This window comes from Ranitomeya imitator, chromosome 8 (genome assembly GCF_032444005.1).
Source record: "Ranitomeya imitator isolate aRanImi1 chromosome 8, aRanImi1.pri, whole genome shotgun sequence".
NCBI lineage: Eukaryota > Metazoa > Chordata > Amphibia > Anura > Dendrobatidae > Ranitomeya > Ranitomeya imitator.
In genome coordinates, this window is record NC_091289.1 from 103,996,908 (window position 1) to 104,019,000 (window position 22,093).

Here is a 22,093-nt window from a genome sequence, read left to right on the forward strand (position 1 = left end):
ATTTGCAGTCCCCCTTCATCATTTGCAGTCCCCCATTCTCCCATCACTTCGTCATGTGCAGTCCCCTTCCGTTCATGTGCAGTCCCCCATCCCCTCCCTCACATCATCATTTGCAGCCCCCACTCAATAATTTGCAAATTGCAGCCCCCTCCATCATCATTTACAGTGCCCCTCCAGCATCTGCAGCCCCCTCTCCATCATTTGCAGATCCTCCTTTCACCATGTGTAGAACCTCCCCCCTTTCATCATGTGCAGACTCCCCCTTTCATCATGTGCAGACCTTCTTTCATCAAGTGCAGACCCCCCTTTCATCATGTGCAGACCCCCTTTCATCATGTGCAGACCCCCTTTCATCATGTGCAGAACTCCCTTTCATCATGTGCAGAACTCCCTTTCATCATGGGCAGAACTCCCTTTCATCATGTGCAGAACCTTCCTTTCATCATGTGCAAAACTCCCTTTCATCATGTGCAGACCCCCCTTTCCTCATGTGCAGTCCCCTCTCTTTCATCACGTGCAGACCCCCCCTTTCATCATGTCCAGACACCCCTTTCATAATGTCCAGGCCCCCCTTTCATCATGTGCAGACCCCCACTTTCATCATGTGCAGACCCCCTTTCATCATGTGCAGATCCCCCTTTCATCATGTGCAGACCCCCTCCTCATCCATTTAATTCATTTTATAAAGAAAAAAAAACATTTTACATACTTACCTTATAAGCGATCCCCAGCAGGCGTCGCTCTCGCTCCTCTTTTGGTCACAGTGTCCTCATACATATCGGCACATACGCGATGACGTGCCGATACCTGACCAGACGTCCAGGGAGGGCGGGGGGAGTCAGAGCTGTGCAGCCGTCAAGGTAAACAGCCATGCACAGCTCATAGAAAGCTCTGGGGCCCCAACGCCAATGTGTGCACCGCAGGCCCACAGCGCACAGCACATTAGTGCAGGATGGGGCCCAAAAAGCAGTAGCACAAGAGGCGGTGCCCTGCGAGCCTCCCTGTGTGCTGCTGAGTCGCCCCGCGGGCCAGGGGTTACTCGGTACCGAGTCCTGCTGTTTCACAGGGGGATGTCACGGTGGCTGCAACCCGGTCCGTGGCCCTGGGCGCCCATGTAAAAGGGGAAGGTCTTTAAAGGAATAGAGTTTATGTTCGTGATGCCACCTGTTGTATTCGGTCAGTGGGGACCGACACTGCTTAAGGGGGTCCACTGGGGTGATGTTATGGCAGCTAGATGGTATATCTTCCCACAGGTGAAGTATATCCACAGGGCTTCCGGTGTCTAGATGGTGGTATAGTGAGAGGTGCAGAGAAGAACGAGGACACAAGGTTGCAGTCTCTTTACCTTTACTGAAGACCTCAGCATCCACAGTCCAGGGCACCAGACCACAGGGCAGGCAGAGAAGTCCAGGCAGTCCAGAGACAAGCAAGTTCCCCTAGGTAAGTCAGGTGGAAGCCTACCACTCTGCGCTTTCTGTCTCTAAATCCCTGCTGCCACTAAGTGTCACAACAAGGTCTTTAATCGTTTTGCTATCCTAGGACAGGTACCTGTATTGCAGGCAGCTCAGGCCGTGTGAACTGGGGTCTGTTCTCAGTGACTCCAGGCTCCTAGGTGCTGCTGTGCCACATGTAATTATGGATAGAGTCCTTGTAGAACAATACCCTCTGGTTCTGCTCTGTGTTTAATAATCCACAAAAGCCTCGGGCTCCCGATACCCGGATTCTTGTGCTAATAATCTTCAGAAACCTGCTTGTGGCCTCTTGGAGCTTTTTCTTTCCTCTGTGCTCCACTCCTGTCTGTCCTCGCACACAGACTTCTCCTACCAACTGAGCTTTCTCTGCCTCCAAACCAAGATCTTTACTGACGGAAGCTGCCCTAAAACAGGGCTTGGAGCTCCCCCTCCTTGCCTGGAAGTGGAAGGTGTTATGTGTGTGTAAACCTACCAAAGGAAATCTCACTTGTCTCCAGACATAGCACTATCCTCCCCATGAGGAAGATAGCACTACTGTGGTATCCGATCTCCTGGGGTGCCACATACCCCCCTGTTAAATCCAGTACTCCTAGACTGGGAAAAGAAAATAACAAAAATACAAGCTAAATAATGCAAACAATTTTGACAAACATTTCAACAATAATAAACTGTTGCTTCCCTTTATGGTAGGTAAGGCACTTGAACGTTGCAAAAACAAATCTATAAAAGTTCATCTAGTATTGTCTTTGGTCAGATGAAACAAACAAAGGCTCTACCCACGCTACAAATGGGCAGAACCAGTGTGCACCATGAGGGTGCCAAACTATTTACAATGAAAGTTTTTGGGTAAGCACTGTCCATTACCGCAATGTCCATTTTAAACCTGTAACAAAGATAAGCAAGAAGTTCAAACAAATAACAGCAATTATTGACATTTTTAGTCCCTGCAACGAGCTGGGATTTGACCTTTGGTACTACGAGTAGACCTGCGTAGCTCCTGATCTAATATGTCTGCTGCTACTGTAGTGGACCCACTAGTGTGTGTACTATCTGTATGCCTGCATTGTGTAGGCAAGAGTCTGCGTCTTCTTAGATTCACCGTAGGTCTAACAGATTCACCAATAGCAGAGGGTGGATTTTCTGGTTCAAATGCTGGGGTGACATTTGATGCTTGAACCTGTTAGTGCAGAGTCTCTTCTGGTTCAGGATGGTCTGGAATCACATTTTGTTCTGGTATTTCCATCTGGGGAAAAGTCAAGACAAGTATCACGATGGCCTGATGTACTTGAGTCCAAGACTGGGGAAAATCTCCAAGAACAGTGCGAATCTTCTTTTCCTCTGGTTCCATGGGTGGAGATGTTCCTGGGTCTGTTTCTCTGTTTCTCAATTTATCAGGGCATATTTTGAGATGGTCTCTGGAGACTGCTGTCGATGTTTCTCCTCCTTCTTTGCTGATAAGGCAGACTTTCATGTTGTCAAAGTTGGAAGGTAGAATAGTGAACGGTTCCACTTCCCACTGGTCATCAAGTTTGTGTAATCTCCTTTTACACTTGAGCACTTGTTCAACTGGTGACAAGGGAATTGCAGGAGCATGTTGGTTAAAGTCTCTTTCTTGCTTTTGTCTTGCTTGTGCTAAACTTCTCTCTACACATTCTTGCACTTGGCGATACTTTTCTCTCAGTGTCCCAATCTGTATCTGGTGAGATATCTTCTGGGGTTAAGACTCCCATGTCTAGATCGACAAGTAGTTGACTGGACCTTCCCCTCAGTAAGTATGCTGGCGTATAGTTGGTGGAATTTACTGGGACATGGTTGTATAAGTCTACCAAATCTGGTAACTTTTCTGGCCATAAGTTCCTTTCGTGTGAAGGCAATGTCTTCAGGAGATCAATCACTATCTGATTCATTTTCTCACACATTCCATTTGTTTGTGGGTGATACGGAGTTGTTCTGATCTTTTTACATCCATACAGGTGGCAGAATTCCTTGAATACCTCCGCTTCAAAGGCTGGACCTTGGTCAGTGAGCACCTTCTCAGGGTATCCATTGGGTCAACAGAAGTACTGCTGGAAGGCTTGGACTGCTATCTGGGCTGTCTTATCCTTGACAGGTACAAACACCAGGAATCTGGAGTAGTGATCCACAATAGTCAAAGCGTAGACATAGCCTGACCGGCCTGGGGTTAGTGTCACATGGTCTAAGGCCACCAATTCAAGTGGCTTTTTGGTGACTATGGGCTGTAGGGGAGCCCTTTGGCTGTCACGGCCCTTTCTGCGCAGACTACATGGGCCACACTCACGGCACCACTTTTCGATGGTTTTTCTCATGCCAGGCCAGTAGAATCTTCCACGTAAAGGGATCTCCAATTTCTTCCATCCAAAGTGTCCTGCCCCATCGTGGTATGCTTCTAGAACCATGGGCGCATCTCGTCTTGGGACCACTATCTGCAAGACTAGCTCATGTGTGCATGGATCAATGTTTCTTCTGCACAGCTTACCATCATAGATGAATAGTTTGTCTTTTTCTTTCCAGAGTCACTATGTCTCTTGTAGATCATCTTGGCCAGGGTGCGAGTCTGCCTGTGTCAGCAGTTCTTTCACCAGATGGATTGCGGGGTCGCTATCCTGCGTTTCTGCCCATCCATGGTGGGGCAACGGATTCAGCGTGGCTTCGCATTTGTTTTTCCCTCTGTTTCTCACGTAATGAGAGTATTGAGTCGCTCCAGATCGATGGAATGCTGGCAGCTCTACTTCTTCAAGTTCTTCTGGATCTTCTCCCACGTCTGGTAGGTTGGACATTCTGGACAATGCATCTGCATTGGCATTCTTGTGCCCTGCACGGTATTTGATGGTAAAGTTGTAATTGGACAACCGAGCCATCCATCACTGCTCCAAAGCACCGAGTTTTGCAGTCTCTAAGTGGGTCAGCGGGTTGTTATCTGTGTAGACTGTAAATTTTACAGAGGCTAGATAATGTTTGGATCTATCTGTCACTGCCCAGACAATGGCGAGGAATTCAGGCTTAAAGTAGCTGTAATTTTCGGGGTTCCTTTCTGTGGGGCGCAGCTTTCTGCTGGCGTATGCAATTACCCTTTCTTTGCCTTTTTGTAGTTGGGACAGTACTGCTTCCAATCCCACATTGCTGGCATCCGTGTACAGCACAAACGGTTGGTCGCATTCTGGGTAGGCCAGTACCTCTTCTCCTGTGAAAGCCAACTTCAATCGAGTGAAGGATCTCTCCAGCCCGTCGTCCCAGTCAAATGGGGTATTCTTACCCTTGGTTTTCTTGGATTGGCTCACTATCAGGTCTTGCAGTGGTGCAGCTATCTTAGCGAAGTCTTTCACAAATCTTTGGTAATAGCCAACCAACCCGAGGAACTGTCAGACTTCATGGGGGTTACTGGGTTTTGGCCAGTTCTTGATGACGGTGACCTTGTCTGGATCTGGGGCCACTCCTTTTGAGCTCACCACATGGCCCAGGTATTGCACTTTGGATTTCAACAGATGACATTTTGAGGGTTTTACCTTCAAGCCAAAGTCGGACTGGGCTTCAAACACCACGGCCAGGTGCTTCAGATAATCCTCATACATCTTGGAGAAGACAATGACGTCATCCAGGTACAACAAGACAGTTTCAAAGTTCTTGTGTCCGAGACAGCATTCCATCATCCTCTGAAACAGTCATGTGGCATTGCACAGTCCAAACGGCATGTAATTGAACTCGGAGAGACCCATCGGTGTTGTGGAGGCTGTCTTCTCCTTGTCCGCCTCTGCTATGGTAACCTGCCAGTACCCACTGGTGAGATCCAAGGTAGAGAGGTAGTTAGCAGATTTTAAAGCAGCTAAGGACTCTTCTATTTTGAGCAATGGGTATGCATCCTTGTGTGTAATGTGGTTTATCTGCCTATAATCTACACACATCCTCATGGTGTCGTCTTTCTTTCTGATGAGGACTAATGGAGCTGCTCAGGGGCTACAACTATCTCTGATTACCCCAGCCTCCTTCATCTCTCACAACATATTTTTGTCATACTGTTAATGAGCTGGAAGTACAGGCCGATACCTCTCCTTGATGGGTGGATAACTACCCGTTGGGATGTGATGTTGTACCCCTTTTACCTGCCTGAAGTCTAGTGGGTGTTTACTGAAGACTTGTTCATACTCTTGAACCACGCTGTAAGCCCCTTGTTTCTGGTGTGCAGGTGTAGAGTCAGTGCCCACGAGCAATTTTTGACACCAATCTTCCATTCGATCTTCAGAGCCATTGTTCTCCGCTTGGGTGGACAGGACCAAGGGTTCTGCCACCTGTATTAGGCTAGTTTCACATTTGTGTTAGAATCCACAGCATTTAATCCGCATCCGCAAGTGCTGGAAAAAAAGCATATAAACGCGTACAAACACAGCGTTTTTTAGACGCATGAGGGAACGCATGTGGTTTAAAAAAAGCAGCGTTTGTACACATTTATATGCGTTTTTTTCCGCGTTTGCATTTTTGGTGCGCATGGTGACAAATTTTACAGGAGAAAAATCTAGATAACCAGACACCGCCAATGTGACTACAGAGGGCAGTATCAAGCTGTTTCTTGCCTGTGCATTTGCTTGGGAGCAAGACAGAAATTGCGAAAGATGGAGAAGGAGACATCGTAGGTAGGGTTGAGCGACCTTGACCTTTTTAGAGTCGAGCCGTGTTTCGCGAAACCCGACTATCTTCAAAGTCGAGTTGAGTGGAATCGGCCGATTATCGCGAAAAGTCGGGTATCGACCGAAACACGAAACCCAATGCAAGTCAATGGGGGAGCATAGTCGGCAGTGAGTGGAGGCCAGGAAAACACCTACACTGCCCATTTTATTGGCAAAAACATCCATTTTTGTTACAGAAGCTTGTCAATCGTAATTTAGCTTACAATAATTGGAAGGCATTTGAAATTGGGGGTCATTTGGCTAAAGTTGTGGGGGGTAGGGCTGGTTCAAGTAATTAGTGGGCCCAGTAAATCTGGACCACGTCACGGCAGTGGAGCAGGGAGAGGTAAGTATTTCAACTTTGCAAGTGCTGTGATCCTGAGCAAGAAGGGGGGGCCCACTCGTTGGCATTGGCACTGGCACAGGGCCCCTCAAAGTACAGCGGTGTGTTTGCACGGCGGGGGCGCCTCCCACCGGCAGCAACACTTTTGCGTACTATGAGAGACCCTGTGCCAGTGACGTCGCCAACTAGTATTCCTCCCCCCACCTGATGAAGGAACCTGCACTTTCATCTGCACCTTCCTCTTTGTCCCCGTGTAAGGTGGTATGGTATGCGGGAAGAGGAACCTGACTTTCAGCAGGGTCACAATATTGCTGTGTAGCGTGTACGGGGAATGTTGCGTTATGGGTCAATATACCAGCAGACTCATCTATCACTGGCTGGGCAATGGGCAGGATGAGGAGGAAACACAGATATAGGCCCAAAGAATAAAGTGGGCTAAATGCAGTTCAAAATTGGTAACACAGGACTAACCAGGGGGCATTGCAGTGGAGGACAACTGGAATGAGAGGCTGACACAGAGAGTAGGCCCAAATCAGTAAGTAGTCGAAATGCAGTTCAAAATTGGCAACAGTAGTAAACAGGCGGCACAGCTTTGTTCAGTGGAGGAGAACAGCAAGGAGTGGCAGACACCGATAGTAGGCCCCAACCCAACCAGTAGGCCAAATGCAGTCTAACATTAACAACTACTTAACGAGAGCCTGAAAATGGAATTTCAGGACAGGAAACCAGGAGAACAGCAAGGAGCGGCAGACACTGTTAGTAGGCCCCAAACCAACTAGTACGCCAAATGCAGTTGTTCCATTTAACAACTATTTAACAATAGCCTGAAGATAGAAGCTCAGGAAAGGCAACCTGGAGAACACCTTGGAGTGGAAGACACCGTCTCTACAACCCAGACCCAACTTGTAGGCCTAATGCAGTGTTGTTTCAAGAACTACTTAACGAGAGCTAGAAGATCGAAGCTGTGGAGAGGCAACCTGGAGAACACCTTGGAGCGGAAGACACCGTCTCTATGACCCAGACCCAACTTGTAGGCATAATGTAGTGTTGTTTCAACAACTACTTAACACGAGCATGAAGATTGAAGCAATGGAGAGGCAACCTGGAGAACACCTTCGAGCGGAGGACACCGTCTCTACAACCCAGACCCAACTTGTAGGCCTAATGCAGTGTAGTTTTCAACAACTACTAAACGAGAGTAGGAAGATCGAAGCAATGTGGACGAAACCTGGGGAACACCTTGGAGTGTAACACACCGTCTCTCTACACCCCATACCCAATTTGTAGGCCTAATGCAGTGTAGTTTGCATCAACTACTAAACGAGAGTAGGAAGATCGAAGCAATGTGGACGAAACCTGGGGAACACCTTGGAGTGGAACACACCGTCTCTACACCCCATAACCAATTTGTGGGCCTAATGCAGTGTAGTTTGCAACAACTACTAAATGAGAGTAGGAAGATCGAAGCAATGGAGAGGAAACCTGGGGAACACCTTGGAGTGTAACACACCGTCTCTCTACACCCCATACCCAATTTGTAGGCCTAATGCAGTGTAGTTTGCAACAACTACTAAACGAGAGTCGGAAGACCGAAGCAATGGCGAGGAAACCTGGGGAACACCTTGGAGTGGGACACACCGTCTCTACACCCCATACCCAATTTGTAGGCCTAATGCAGTGTAGTTTGCAACAACTACTAAACGAGAGTAGGAAGATTGAAGCAATGGAGAGGAAACCTGGGGCACACCTTGGGGCGGCAGACTCCGTTAGTAGGCCCTACCAAAGTAGAAGCCCCAATGCAGTTTTAAAATTCCTAGAGGCTGAAAACAAGACTATTGACGCTCTGCTTTTTTCAAAGGAGGACAGCTGTTTTGAGTGGCGCAGACAGACACAGGTAGTAGGCCTTAAACCAAAAATGTGGCTCACTGCAGTTTAAAAAAGGTTACAGGGGTACACAGGCAGCATTGCTCTGGGCAGTGGAGGACAATTTCAATAGTGGACCGCAGACAGACTTTGTACGCCTACTATTAAAAAAAGGATGCTCTATGCAATTAAAAATAGGTTCCAGGGGTCCACGGGCAGCAGTGGTGTGGTCAGTGGACGAGTATTGGAAGGAGGGACCGCAGACAGGCGTAGTAGGCCTAACATAACAAAATTAGGTTGTAGGCACTTTAAAATTGGTTCCAGGGGTACACGTGCAGCAGTGGTGTGGTCAGCGGAGGACAATTTGAATTAGGGACTGCAGACAGACTTTGTAGGCTGTCCCCTGTGGACCATGCATCCAACACATTTACCCAGTGCGCCCTAATGGACACGTAACTTTTTGTGGACATGCCTACTGGTCCATGCGTCTCTTGTCAGGTGCACCTTTCTACTGTTTGATTGCCTGAGTGCTATAACAATGCAGATTTTTCATGCTGGTGGAGGGCTGGGATGGCTTTTCTCGCAAAAGAAATGTCGACTGGGTAGCTTGAACCGTGGTACAGCGTAGATCATCTGGGCTTTCTAAATATAAAACAAAGAAAAAAAGGAGGCTCCATGCACATTCAGCTGGGTTCCAGGGGTACACAGCCAGCATTGGTCTGGTCAGTGGAGAACTATTGGAAGGAAGGACCGCAGACAGGCTTCGAAGGCCTAACATAATAAAATTGGGCTGTAGGCACTTTATAATTGGTTCCAGGGGTACACAGGCAGCAGTGGTCTGGTCAGTGGAGGAGTAGTAGAAAGAACGGACCGCAGACAGGCTTCGAAGGCCTAACATAATAAAATTGGGCTGTAGGCACTTTATAATTGGTTCCAGGGGTACACGGGCAGCAGTAGACAGGTCAGTGGAGGCCTAGTGGAAGGAGGGACCGCAGACAGGCTTCGAAGGCCTAACATAAAAAAAATTGGGCTGTAGGCACTTTAAAATAGGTTCCAGGGGTACACGGGCAGCAGTGGTCTGGTCAGTGGAGGAGTAGTAGAAAGAAGAGACCGCAGACAGGCTTCGAAGGTCTACCATAAAAAAATTGGGCTGGTAGGCACTTTTAAATAGGTTCCAGGGGTACACGGGCAGCAGTGGTCTGGTCAGTGGAGGAGTAGTAGAAAGAAGGGACCGCAGACAGGCTTCGAAGGCCTAACATAAAAAAATTGGGCTGTAGGCACTTTAAAATAGGTTCCAGGGGTACACGGGCAGCAGTGGTCTTGTCAGTGGAGGAGTAGTAGAAAGAAGAGACCGCAGACAGGCTTCGAAGGTCTACCATAAAAAAATTGGGCTGGTAGGCACTTTTAAATAGGTTCCAGGGGTACACGGGCAGCAGTGGTCTGGTCAGTGGAGGAGTAGTAGAAAGAAGGGACCGCAGACAGGCTTCGAAGGCCTAACATAAAAAAATTGGGCTGTAGGCACTTTTAAATAGGTTCCAGGGGTACACGGGCAGCAGAGGTCTGGTCAGTGGAGGAGTAGTAGAAAGAACGGACCACAGACAGGCTTCGAAGGGATAACATAATAAAATTGGGCTGTAGGCACTTTATAATTGGTTCCAGGGGTACACGGGCAGCAGTGGTCTGGTCAGTGGAGGAGTAGTAGAAAGAAGGGACCGCAGACAGGCTTTGAAGGCCTAACATAAAAAAATTGGGCTGTAGGCACTTTTAAATAGGTTCCAGGGGTACACGGGCAGCAGTGGTCTGGTCAGTGGAGGAGTAGTAGAAAGAAGGGACTGCAGACAGGCTTCGCAGGCCTAACATAATAAAATTGGGCTGTAGGCACTTTTAAATAGGTTCCAGGGGTACACGGGCAGCAGTGGTCTGGTCAGTGGAGGAGTAGTAGAAAGAACGGACCGCAGACAGGCTTCGAAGGCCTAACATAAAAAACAATTGGGCTGTAGGCACTTTAAAATAGGTTCCAGGGGTACACGGGCAGCAGTGGTCTTTTCAGTGGAGGAGTAGTAGAAAGAAGGGACCGCAGACAGGCTTCGAAGGACTAACATAAAAAAATTGGGCTGTAGGCACTTTTAAATAGGTTCCAGGGGAAAACGGGCAGCAGTGGTCTGGTCAGTGGAGGAGTAGTAGAAAGAAGGGACCGCAGACAGGCTTCGAAGGCCTAACATAATAAAATTGGGCTGTAGGCACTTTATTATTGGTTCCAGAGGTACACGGGCAGCAGTGGTCTGGTCAGTGGAGGAGTAGTAGAAAGAAGGGACCGCAGACAGGCTTTGAAGGCCTAACATAATAAAATTGGGCTGTAGGCACTTTATGATTGGTTCCAGGGGTACACGGGCAGCAGTGGTCTGGTCAGTGGAGGAGTAGTAGAAAGAACGGACCGCAGACAGGCTTCGAAGGGCTAACATAATAAAATTGGGCTGTAGGCACTTTATAATTGGTTCCAGGGGTACACGGGCAGCAGTAGACAGGTCAGTGGAGGACTAGTGGAAGGAGGGACCGCAGACAGGCTTCGAAGGCCTAACATAAAAAAAATTGGGCTGTAGGCACTTTTAAATAGGTTCCAGGGGTACACGGGCAGCAGTGGTCTGGTCAGTGGAGGAGTAGTAGAAAGAAGGAACCGCAGACAGGCTTCGAAGGTCTAACATAAAAAAATTGGGCTGTAGGCACTTTTAAATAGGTTCCAGGGGTACACGGGCAGCAGTGGTCTGGTCAGTGGAGGAGTAGTAGAAAGAAGGGACCGCAGACAGGCTTCAAAGGCCTAACATAAAAAAATTGGGCTGTAGGCACTTTTAAATAGGTTCCAGGGGTACACAGGCAGCAGTGGTCTGGTGTTGTGAATTCTGTGGCTGAGTTCACTTCTGTGGTCACAAGTGGTATTGCAGTCTCTGGGCTTCCTCCATCAGGTGTTTTGGTGAGCTCGTTGGCTGCCTTGCTATTTAGCTCCACCTGAGTCTGTCTTCCTTGCTCCTTGTCAATGTTCCAGTGTTGGATCTGAGCTACTCATCTTTCCTTGGGCCTGCTGCTCTGCTAGATAAGTTCTTCTAGTTTGTTTTCTGTTTTTTCTGTCCAGCTTGTTATTATCTTTTGCTGGAAGCTCTGAGAAGCAAAGGGGTGCACCGCCGTGCTGTTAGTTCGGCACGGTGGGTCTTTTTGCCCCTTTGCGTGGTTTTCGTTTTAGGGTTTTTTGTAGACTGCATAGTTCTCTTTGCTATCCTCGCTCTGTCTAGAATATCGGGCCTCACTTTGCTGAATCTATTTCATTCCTACGTTTGTCTTTTCATCTTGCTAACAGTCATTATATGTGGGGGCTGCCTATTCCTTTGGGGTATTTCTCTGAGGTAAGTCAGGCTTGTATTTCTATCTTCAGGCTAGTCAGCTCCTCAGGCAGTGCCGAGTTGCATAGGTAGTGGATAGGCGCAATCCACTGCTGCTTCCAGTTGTGTGAGGTTAGATCAGGTACTGCAGTCTACAGAGATTCCACGTCTCAGAGCTCGTCCTATTGTTTTGGGTTATTGCCAGATCTCTGTATGTGCGCTGATTACTGCACGCTGTGTTGCCTGATTGCCAGCCTCAACAGTACAAGGAGCCATTCAATGATTTCCAATAGAGGGAAAAAAGAAATCCTGACATCATTTTTTTTTCTTAGCTCTGTCTTCAGTCTTTTTTTTCCCCTAGACATTAGAGTGCTTCAGGACACAGCTGTGGACATGGATATTCAGGCTCTGTGCTCCTCAATGGATAATCTCGTTGTAAATGTACAAAAGATTCAAGATACTATTGATCAGAAATCGATGCTAGAACCAAGAATTCCGATTCCTGATTTGTTTTTTGGTGACAGAACTAAGTTCCTGAGCTTCAGAAATAATTGTAAGCTATTTTTGGCCTTGAAACCTCATTCTTCTGGTAATCCTATTCAACAGGTTTTGATTATTATTTCTTTTTTGCGCGGCGACCCACAGGACTGGGCGTTTTCTCTTGCACCAGGAGATTCTGCATTGAGTAATGTTGATGCATTTTTCCAGGCGCTGGGATTGCTTTACGATGAGCCTAATTCAGTGGATCAAGCTGAGAAAAATCTGCTGGCTTTATGCCAGGGTCAGGATGATGTAGAAGTATATTGTCAGAAATTTAGAAAATGGTCAGTACTCACTCTGTGGAATGAATCTGCACTAGCGGCTTTGTTCAGAAAGGGTCTCTCTGAAGCTCTTAAGGATGTAATGGTGGGATTTCCTATGCCTGCTGGTTTGAATGAGTCTATGTCCTTGGCCATTCAGATCGGTCGTCGCTTGCGCGAGCGTAAATCTGTGCACCATCTGGCGATATTGTCTGAGAGTAAACCTGAGCCTATGCAGTGCGACAGGACTATGACTAAAGTAGAACGGCACGAACACAGACGTCTGAACAGACTGTGTTTCTATTGTGGTGATTCTACTCATGCTATTTCTAATTGTCCTAAACGCACTAGGCGGTTCGATAGCTCTGCCGTTATTGGTACTGTACAGTCCAAATTCCTTTTGTCCATTACCTTAATGTGCTCTTTGTCATCATATTCTGTCATGGCGTTTGTGGATTCAGGCGCTGCCCTGAATCTGATGGATTTGGATTATGCTAAACGTTGTGGATTTTTCTTGGAGCCTTTGCGGTGTCCTATTCCGTTGAGAGGAATTGATGCTACACCTCTGGCCAAGAATAAGCCTCAGTACTGGGCCCAGCTGACCATGTGCATGGCTCCTGCACATCAGGAAGTTATTCGCTTTTTGGTACTGCATAATTTGCATGATGTGGTCGTGTTGGGGTTGCCATGGCTACAAACCCATAATCCAGTATTGGATTGGAACTCTATGTCGGTAACCAGCTGGGGTTGTCAGGGAGTTGGTTGCTAGATCCTTCTGGTGGCCATCTCTGTCACGGGATGTGCGTGCTTTTGTGCAGTCCTGTGGAATTTGTGCTAGGGCTAAGCCCTGCTGTTCACGTGCCAGTGGGTTGCTTTTGCCCTTGCCGGTCCCGAAGAGGCCTTGGACACATATTTCGATGGATTTCATTTCTGACCTTCCCGTTTCTCAAAAGATGTCTGTCATTTGGGTGGTCTGTGATCGCTTTTCTAAAATGGTCCATCTGGTGCCCTTGGTTAAATTGCCTTCCTCCTCTGATTTGGTGCCTTTGTTCTTCCAGCATGTGGTTCGTTTACATGGCATTCCTGAGAATATTGTTTCTGACAGAGGTTCCCAGTTTGTCTCGAGGTTCTGGCGAGCCTTTTGTGGTAGGATGGGCATTGACCTATCTTTTTCCTCGGCCTTCCATCCTCAGACTAATGGCCAGACCGAACGAACCAATCAGACCTTGGAAACATATCTGAGATGTTTTGTTTCCGCTGACCAGGATGATTGGGTGTCATTTTTGCCGTTGGCTGAGTTCGCCCTTAATAATCGGGCCAGCTCGGCTACCTTGGTCTCTCCATTTTTCTGCAATTCTGGGTTCCATCCTCGTTTCTCTTCAGGACAGGTTGAGTCTTCGGACTGTCCTGGTGTGGATAATGTGGTGGACAGGTTGCAGCAGATCTGGACTCAGGTAGTGGACAATTTGACCTTGTCCCAGGAGAAGGCTCAGCTTTTCGCTAATCGCAGACGCCGTGTGGGACCCCGACTTCGTGTTGGGGATCTGGTTTGGTTATCTTCTCGTCATATACCTATGAAGGTTTCCTCTCCTAAATTTAAACCTCGTTTTATTGGTCCGTATAGGATTTCTGAGATTCTCAATCCGGTGTCTTTTCGTCTGACCCTCCCAGACTCCTTTTCCATACATAATGTATTCCATAGGTCGTTGTTGAGGAGATACGTGGCACCTATGGTTCCATCTGTGGAGCCTCCTGCCCCTGTTTTGGTGGAGGGGGAATTGGAGTATATTGTGGAGAAGATTTTGGATTCTCGTGTCTCTAGACGGAAACTCCAGTATCTGGTCAAATGGAAGGGTTATGCTCAGGAAGATAATTCCTGGGTTTTTGCCTCTGATGTCCATGCCCCAGATCTTGTTCGTGCCTTTCATGTGGCTCATCCTGGTCGGCCTGGGGGTTCTGGTGAGGGTTCGGTGACCCCTCCTCAAGGGGGGGGTACTGTTGTGAATTCTGTGGCTGAGTTCACTTCTGTGGTCACAAGTGGTATTGCAGTCTCTGGGCTTCCTCCATCAGGTGTTTTGGTGAGCTCGTTGGCTGCCTTGCTATTTAGCTCCACCTGAGTCTGTCTTCCTTGCTCCTTGTCAATGTTCCAGTGTTGGATCTGAGCTACTCATCTTTCCTTGGGCCTGCTGCTCTGCTAGATAAGTTCTTCTAGTTTGTTTTCTGTTTTTTCTGTCCAGCTTGTTATTATCTTTTGCTGGAAGCTCTGAGAAGCAAAGGGGTGCACCGCCGTGCTGTTAGTTCGGCACGGTGGGTCTTTTTGCCCCTTTGCGTGGTTTTCGTTTTAGGGTTTTTTGTAGACTGCATAGTTCTCTTTGCTATCCTCGCTCTGTCTAGAATATCGGGCCTCACTTTGCTGAATCTATTTCATTCCTACGTTTGTCTTTTCATCTTGCTAACAGTCATTATATGTGGGGGCTGCCTATTCCTTTGGGGTATTTCTCTGAGGTAAGTCAGGCTTGTATTTCTATCTTCAGGCTAGTCAGCTCCTCAGGCAGTGCCGAGTTGCATAGGTAGTGGATAGGCGCAATCCACTGCTGCTTCCAGTTGTGTGAGGTTAGATCAGGTACTGCAGTCTACAGAGATTCCACGTCTCAGAGCTCGTCCTATTGTTTTGGGTTATTGCCAGATCTCTGTATGTGCGCTGATTACTGCACGCTGTGTTGCCTGATTGCCAGCCATAACAGTCTGGTCAGTGGAGGAGTAGTAGAAAGAACGGACCGCAGACAGGCTTCGAAGGCCTAACATAATAAAATTGGGCTGTAGGCACTTTATAATTGGTTCCAGGGGTACACGGGCAGCAGTGGTCTGGTCAGTGGAGGAGTAGTAGAAGGAAGGGACCGCAGACAGGCTTTGAAGGCCTAACATAAAAAAATTGGGCTGTAGGCACTTTTAAATAGGTTCCAGGGGTACACGGGCAGCAGTGGTCTGGTCAGTGGAGGAGTAGTAGAAAGAAGGGACCGCAGACAGGCTTCGAAGGCCTAACATAAAAAAATTGGGCTGTAGGCACTTTTAAATAGGTTCCAGGGGTACACGGGCAGCAGTGGTCTGGTCAGTGGAGGAGTAGTAGAAAGAAGGGACCGCAGACAGGCTTCGAAAGACTAACATAAAAAAATTGGGCTGTAGGCACTTTTAAATAGGTTCCAGGGGTACACGGGCAGCAGTGGTCTTGTCAGTGGAGGAGTAGTAGAAAGAACGGACCGCAGACAGGCTTTGAAGGCCTAACATAATAAAATTGGGCTGTAGGCACTTTATAATTGGTTCCAGGGGTACACGGGCAGCAGTGGTCTGGTCAGTGGAGGAGTAGTAGAAAGAACGGACCGCAGACAGGCTTCGAAGGCCTAACATAATAAAATTGGGCTGTAGGCACTTTATAATTGGTTCCAGGGGTACACGGGCAGCAGTGGTCTGGTCAGTGGAGGAGTAGTAGAAAGAACGGACCGCAGACAGGCTTCGAAGGCCTAACATAATAAAATTGGGCTGTAGGCACTTTATAATTGGTTCCAGAGGTACACGGGCAGCAGTGGTCTGGTCAGTGGAGGAGTAGTAGAAAGAACGGACCGCAGACAGGCTTCGAAGGCCTAACATAATAAAATTGGGCTGTAGGCACTTTATATTTGGTTCCAGGGGAACACGGGCAGCAGTAGACAGGTCAGTGGAGGCCTAGTGGAAGAATGGACCGCAGACAGGCTTCGAAGGCCTAACATAATAAAATTGGGCTGTAGGCACTTTATAATTGGTTCCAGGGGTACAAGGGCAGCAGTAGACAGGTCAGTGGAGGCCTAGTGGAAGGAGGGACCGCAGACAGGCTTCGAAGGCCTAACATAAAAAAAATTGGGCTTTAGGCACTTTAAAATAGGTTCCAGGGGTACACGGGCAGCAGTGGTCTGGTCAGTGGAGGAGTAGTAGAAAGAAGAGACCGCAGACAAGCTTCGAAGGTCTAACATAAAAAAATTGGGCTGTAGGCACTTTTAAATAGGTTCCAGGGGTACACGGGCAGCAGTGGTCTGGTCAGTGGAGGAGTAGTAGAAAGAAGGGACCGCAGACAGGCTTCGAAGGCCTAACATAATAAAATTGGGCTGTAGGCACTTTTAAATAGTTTCCAGGGGTACACGGGCAGCAGTGGTCTGGTCAGTGGAGGAGTAGTAGAAAGAACGGACCGCAGACAGGCTTCGAAAGCCTAACATAATAAAATTGGGCTGTAGGCACTTTATAATTGGTTCCAGAGGTACACGGGCAGCAGTGGTCTGGTCAGTGGAGGAGTAGTAGAAAGAACGGACCACAGACAGGCTTCGAAGGCCTAACATAATAGAATTGGGCTGTAGGCACTTTATAATTGGTTCCAGGGGTACACGGGCAGCAGTAGACAGGTCAGTGGAGGCCTAGTGGAAGGAGGGACCGCAGACAGGCTTCGAAGGCCTAACATAAAAAACAATTGGGCTGTAGGCACTTTAAAATAGGTTCCAGGGGTACACGGGCAGCAGTGGTCTTTTCAGTGGAGGACTAGTAGAAAGAAGGGACCGCAGACAGGCTTCGAAGGACTAACATAAAAAAATTGGGATGTAGGCACTTTTAAATAGGTTCCAGGGGTACACGGGCAGCAGTGGTCTGGTCAGTGGAGGAGTAGTAGAAATAACGGACCGCAGACAGGCTTCGAAGGCCTAACATAATAAAATTGGGCTGTAGGCACTTTATAATTGGTTCCAGGGGTACACGGGCAGCAGTGGTCTGGTCAGTGGAGGAGTAGTAGAAAGAACGGACCGCAGACAGGCTTCGAAGGCCTAACATAAAAAAATTGGGCTGTAGGCACTTTTAAATAGGTTCCAGGGGAAAACGGGCAGCAGTGGTCTGGTCAGTGGAGGAGTAGTAGAAAGAACGGACCGCAGACAGGCTTCGAAGGCCTAACATAATAAAATTGGGCTGTAGGCACTTTATAATTGGTTCCAGAGGTACACGGGCAGCAGTGGTCTGGTCAGTGGAGGAGTAGTAGAAAGAACGGACCGCAGACAGGCTTCGAAGGCCTAACATAATAAAATTGGGCTGTAGGCACTTTATAATTGGTTCCAGGGGTACACGGGCAGCAGTGGTCTGGTCATTGGAGGAGTAGTAGAAAGAAAGGACCGCAGACAGGCTTCGAAGGACTAACATAATAAAATTGGGCTGTAGGCACTTTATAATTGGTTCCAGGGGTACACGGGCAGCAGTAGACAGGTCAGTGGAGGCCTAGTGGAAGGAGGGACCGCAGACAGGCTTCGAAGGCCTAACATAAAAAAAATTGGGCTGTAGGCACTTTAAAATAGGTTCCAGGGGTACACGGGCAGCAGTGGTCTGGTCAGTGGATGCCTAGTGGAAGGAGGGACCGCAGACAGGCTTCGAAGGCCTAACATAAAAAAAATTGGGCTGTAGGCACTTTAAAATAGGTTCCAGGGGTACACGGGCAGCAGTGGTCTGGTCAGTGGAGGAGTAGTAGAAAGAAGAGACCGCAGACAGGCTTCGAAGGTCTAACTTAAAAAAATTGGGCTGTAGGCACTTTTAAATAGGTTCCAGGGGTACACGGGCAGCAGTGGTCTGGTCAGTGGAGGAGTAGTAGAAAGAAGGGACCGCAGACAGGCTTCGAAGGCCTAACATAAAAAAATTGGGCTGTAGGCACTTTTAAATAGGTTCCAGGGGTACACGGGCAGCAGAGGTCTGGTCAGTGGAGGAGTAGTAGAAAGAACGGACCACAGACAGGCTTTGAAGGCCTAACATAATAAAATTGGGCTGTAGGCACTTTATAATTGGTTCCAGGGGTACACGGGCAGCAGTGGTCTGGTCAGTGGAGGAGTAGTAGAAAGAAGGGACCGCAGACAGGCTTTGAAGGCCTAACATAAAAAAATTGGGCTGTAGGCACTTTTAAATAGGTTCCAGGGGTACAAGGGCAGCAGTGGTCTGGTCAGTGGAGGAGTAGTAGAAAGAAGGGACCGCAGACAGGCTTCGAAGGCCTAACATAATAAAATTGGGCTGTAGGCACTTTTAAATAGGTTCCAGGGGTACACGGGCAGCAGTGGTCTGGTCAGTGGAGGAGTAGTAGAAAGAACGGACCGCAGACAGGCTTCGAAGGCCTAACATAATAAAATTGGGCTGTAGGCACTTTATAATTGGTTCCAGAGGTACATGGGCAGCAGTGGTCTGGTCAGTGGAGGAGTAGTAGAAAGAACAGACCACAGACAGGCTTTGAAGGCCTAACATAATAAAATTGGGCTGTAGGCACTTTATAATTGGTTCCAGGGGTACAAGGGCAGCAGTAGACAGGTCAGTGGAGGCCTAGTGGAAGGAGGGACCGCAGACAGGCTTCGAAGGCCTAACATAAAAAACAATTGGGCTGTAGGCACTTTAAAATAGGTTCCAGGGGTACACGGGCAGCAGTGGACTGGTCAGTGGAGGAGTAGTAGAAAGAACGGACCGCAGACAGGCTTCGAAGGCCTAACATAAAAAAATTGGGCTGTAGGCACTTTTAAATAGGTTCCAGGGGAAAACGGGCAGCAGTGGTCTGGTCAGTGGAGGAGTAGTAGAAAGAACGGACCGCAGACAGGCTTCAAAGGCCTAACATAATAAAATTGGGCTGTAGGCACTTTATAATTGGTTCCAGAGGTACACGGGCAGCAGTGGTCTGGTCAGTGGAGGAGTAGTAGAAAGAACGGACCGCAGACAGGCTTCGAAGGCCTAACATAATAAAATTGGGCTGTAGGCACTTTATAATTGGTTCCAGGGGTACACGGGCAGCAGTGGTCTGGTCAGTGGAGGAGTAGTAGAAAGAACGGACCGCAGACAGGCTTCGAAGGCCTAACATAATAAAATTGGGCTGTAGGCACTTTTAAATAGGTTCCAGGGGTACACGGGCAGCAGTGGTCTGGTCAGTGGAGGAGTAGTAGAAAGAACGGACCACAGACAGGCTTCGAAGGCTTAACATAATAAAATTGGGCTGTAGTCACTTTATAATTGGTTCCAGGGGTACACGGGCAGCAGTGGTCTGGTCAGTGGAGGAGTAGTAGAAAGAAGGGACTGCAGACAGGCTTTGAAGGCCTAACATAAAAAAATTGGGCTGTAGGCACTTTTAAATAGGTTCCAGGGGTACACGGGCAGCAGTGGTCTGGTCAGTGGAGGAGTAGTAGAAAAAAGGGACCGCAGACAGGCTTCGAAGGCCTAACATAAAAAAATTGGGCTGTAGGCACTTTTAAATAGGTTCCAGGGGTACACGGGCAGCAGTGGTCTGGTCAGTGGAGGAGTAGTAGAAAGAACGGACGACAGACAGGCTTCGAAGGCCTAACATAATAAAATTGGGCTGTAGGCACTTTATAATTGATTCCAGGGGTATACGGGCAGCAGTGGTCTGGTCAGTGGAGGAGTAGTAGAAAGAACGGACCACAGACAGGCTTCGAAGGCCTAACATAATAAAATTGGGCTGTAGGCACTTTATAATTGATTCCAGGGGTACACGGGCAGCAGTGGTCTGGTCAGTGGAGGAGTAGTAGAAAGAAGGGACCGCAGACAGGCTTTGAAGGCCTAACAAAATAAAATTGGGCTGTAGGCACTTTATAATTGGTTCCAGGGGTACACGGGCAGCAGTAGACAGGTCAGTGGATGCCTAGTGGAAGGAGGGACCGCAGACAGGCTTCGAAGGCCTAACATAAAAAACAATTGGGCTGTAGGCACTTTAAAATAGGTTCCATGGGTACACGGGCAGCAGTGGTCTTTTCAGTGGAGGAGTAGTAGAAAGAAGGGACCGCAGACAGGCTTCGAAGGCCTAACATAAAAAAATTGGGCTGTAGGCACTTTTAAATAGGTTCCAGGGGAAAACGGGCAGCAGTGGTCTGGTCAGTGGAGGAGTAGTAGAAAGAACGGACCGCAGACAGGCTTCGAAGGCCTAACATAATAAAATTGGGCTGTAGGCACTTTATAATTGGTTCCAGAGGTACACGGGCAGCAGTGGTCTGGTCAGTGGAGGAGTAGTAGAAAGAACGGACCGCAGACAGGCTTCGAAGGCCTAACATAAAAAAATTGGGCTGTAGGCACTTTTAAATAGGTTCCAGGGGTACACGGGCAGCAGTAGTCTGGTCAGTGGAGGAGTAGTAGAAAGAAGGGACCGCAGACAGGCTTCGAAGGCCTAACATAAAAAAATTGGGCTGTAGGCACTTTTAAATAGGTTCCAGGGGTACACGGGCAGCAGTGGTCTGGTCAGTGGAGGAGTAGTAGAAAGAACGGACCGCAGACAGGCTTCGAAGGCCTAACATAATAAAATTGGGCTGTAGGCACTTTATAATTGGTTCCAGGGGAACACGGGCAGCAGTAGACAGGTCAGTGGAGGCCTAGTGGAAGAATGGACCGCAGACAGGCTTCGAAGGCCTAACATAATAAAATTGGGCTGTAGGCACTTTAGAATTGGTTCCAGGGGTGCACGGGCAGCAGTAGACAGGTCAGTGGAGGCCTAGTGGAAGGAGGGACCGCAGACAGGCTTCGAAGGCCTAACATAATAAATTAGGGTTGTGGGCACTTTAACATTGGTTCCAGGGGTACACGGGCAGCAGTAGACAGGTCAGTCGAGGCCTAGTCGAAGGAGGGACCGCAGACAGGCTTCGAAGGCCTAACATAATAAATTAGGGCTGTAGGCACTTTAACATTGGTTCCAGGGGAACACGGGCAGCAGTAGACAGGTCAGTGGAGGCCTAGTGGAAGGAGGGACCGCAGACAGGCTTCGAAGGCCTAACATAATAAATTAGGGCTGTGGGCACTTTAACATTGGTTCCAGGGGTACACGGGCAGCAGTAGACTGGTCAGTGGAGGCCTAGTGGAAGGAGGGACCGCAGACAGGCTTCGAAGGCCTAACATAATAAATTAGGGCTGTAGGCACTTTAACATTGGTTCCAGGGGAACACGGGCAGCAGTAGACAGGTCAGTGGAGGCCTAGTGGAAGGAGGGACCGCAGACAGGCTTCAAAGGCCTAACATAATAAAATTGGGCTGTAGGCACTTTGAATTCTCTTGCAGGGGTACACAGGCAGTAGGCACCATTGGTGTTGTCAGCGGCGGCCGATTGTAATGAGTGTCTGCCAGTTAGTAGTCCCAAAAAATCAATACATGTTAATGTCTCGCATTACAACAAAAAGAAAAACCAAAAGGGTGCAATCATTAGGTACAGGGTTGGGCTCCTCTGTGTAGTTTCAGACCTAGTAATTTTGCACAAAGTATTTACTTGGGTAAATATAGGACACTGCCCCTGACTATGTTAAGTACAATCATACATGTCAACACAATGGTATTGTCAGTGGCAGTAATTTACGGATGTCAGCGCATAGACTAAACATAGATGTAACTGTGAGAGATAATTGTGCAAGTGGTAGAGCAATGTTTGAGCTGGGGGTGGGTGAACTCTCTTGTGGCCAGCGGTACATGCCCAGGGCCCCTCATGTTACAACAGTGTGTCTGACGTTGGGTGCGCACCACCGCCAGAGACACTTTATTGTACTATGAGG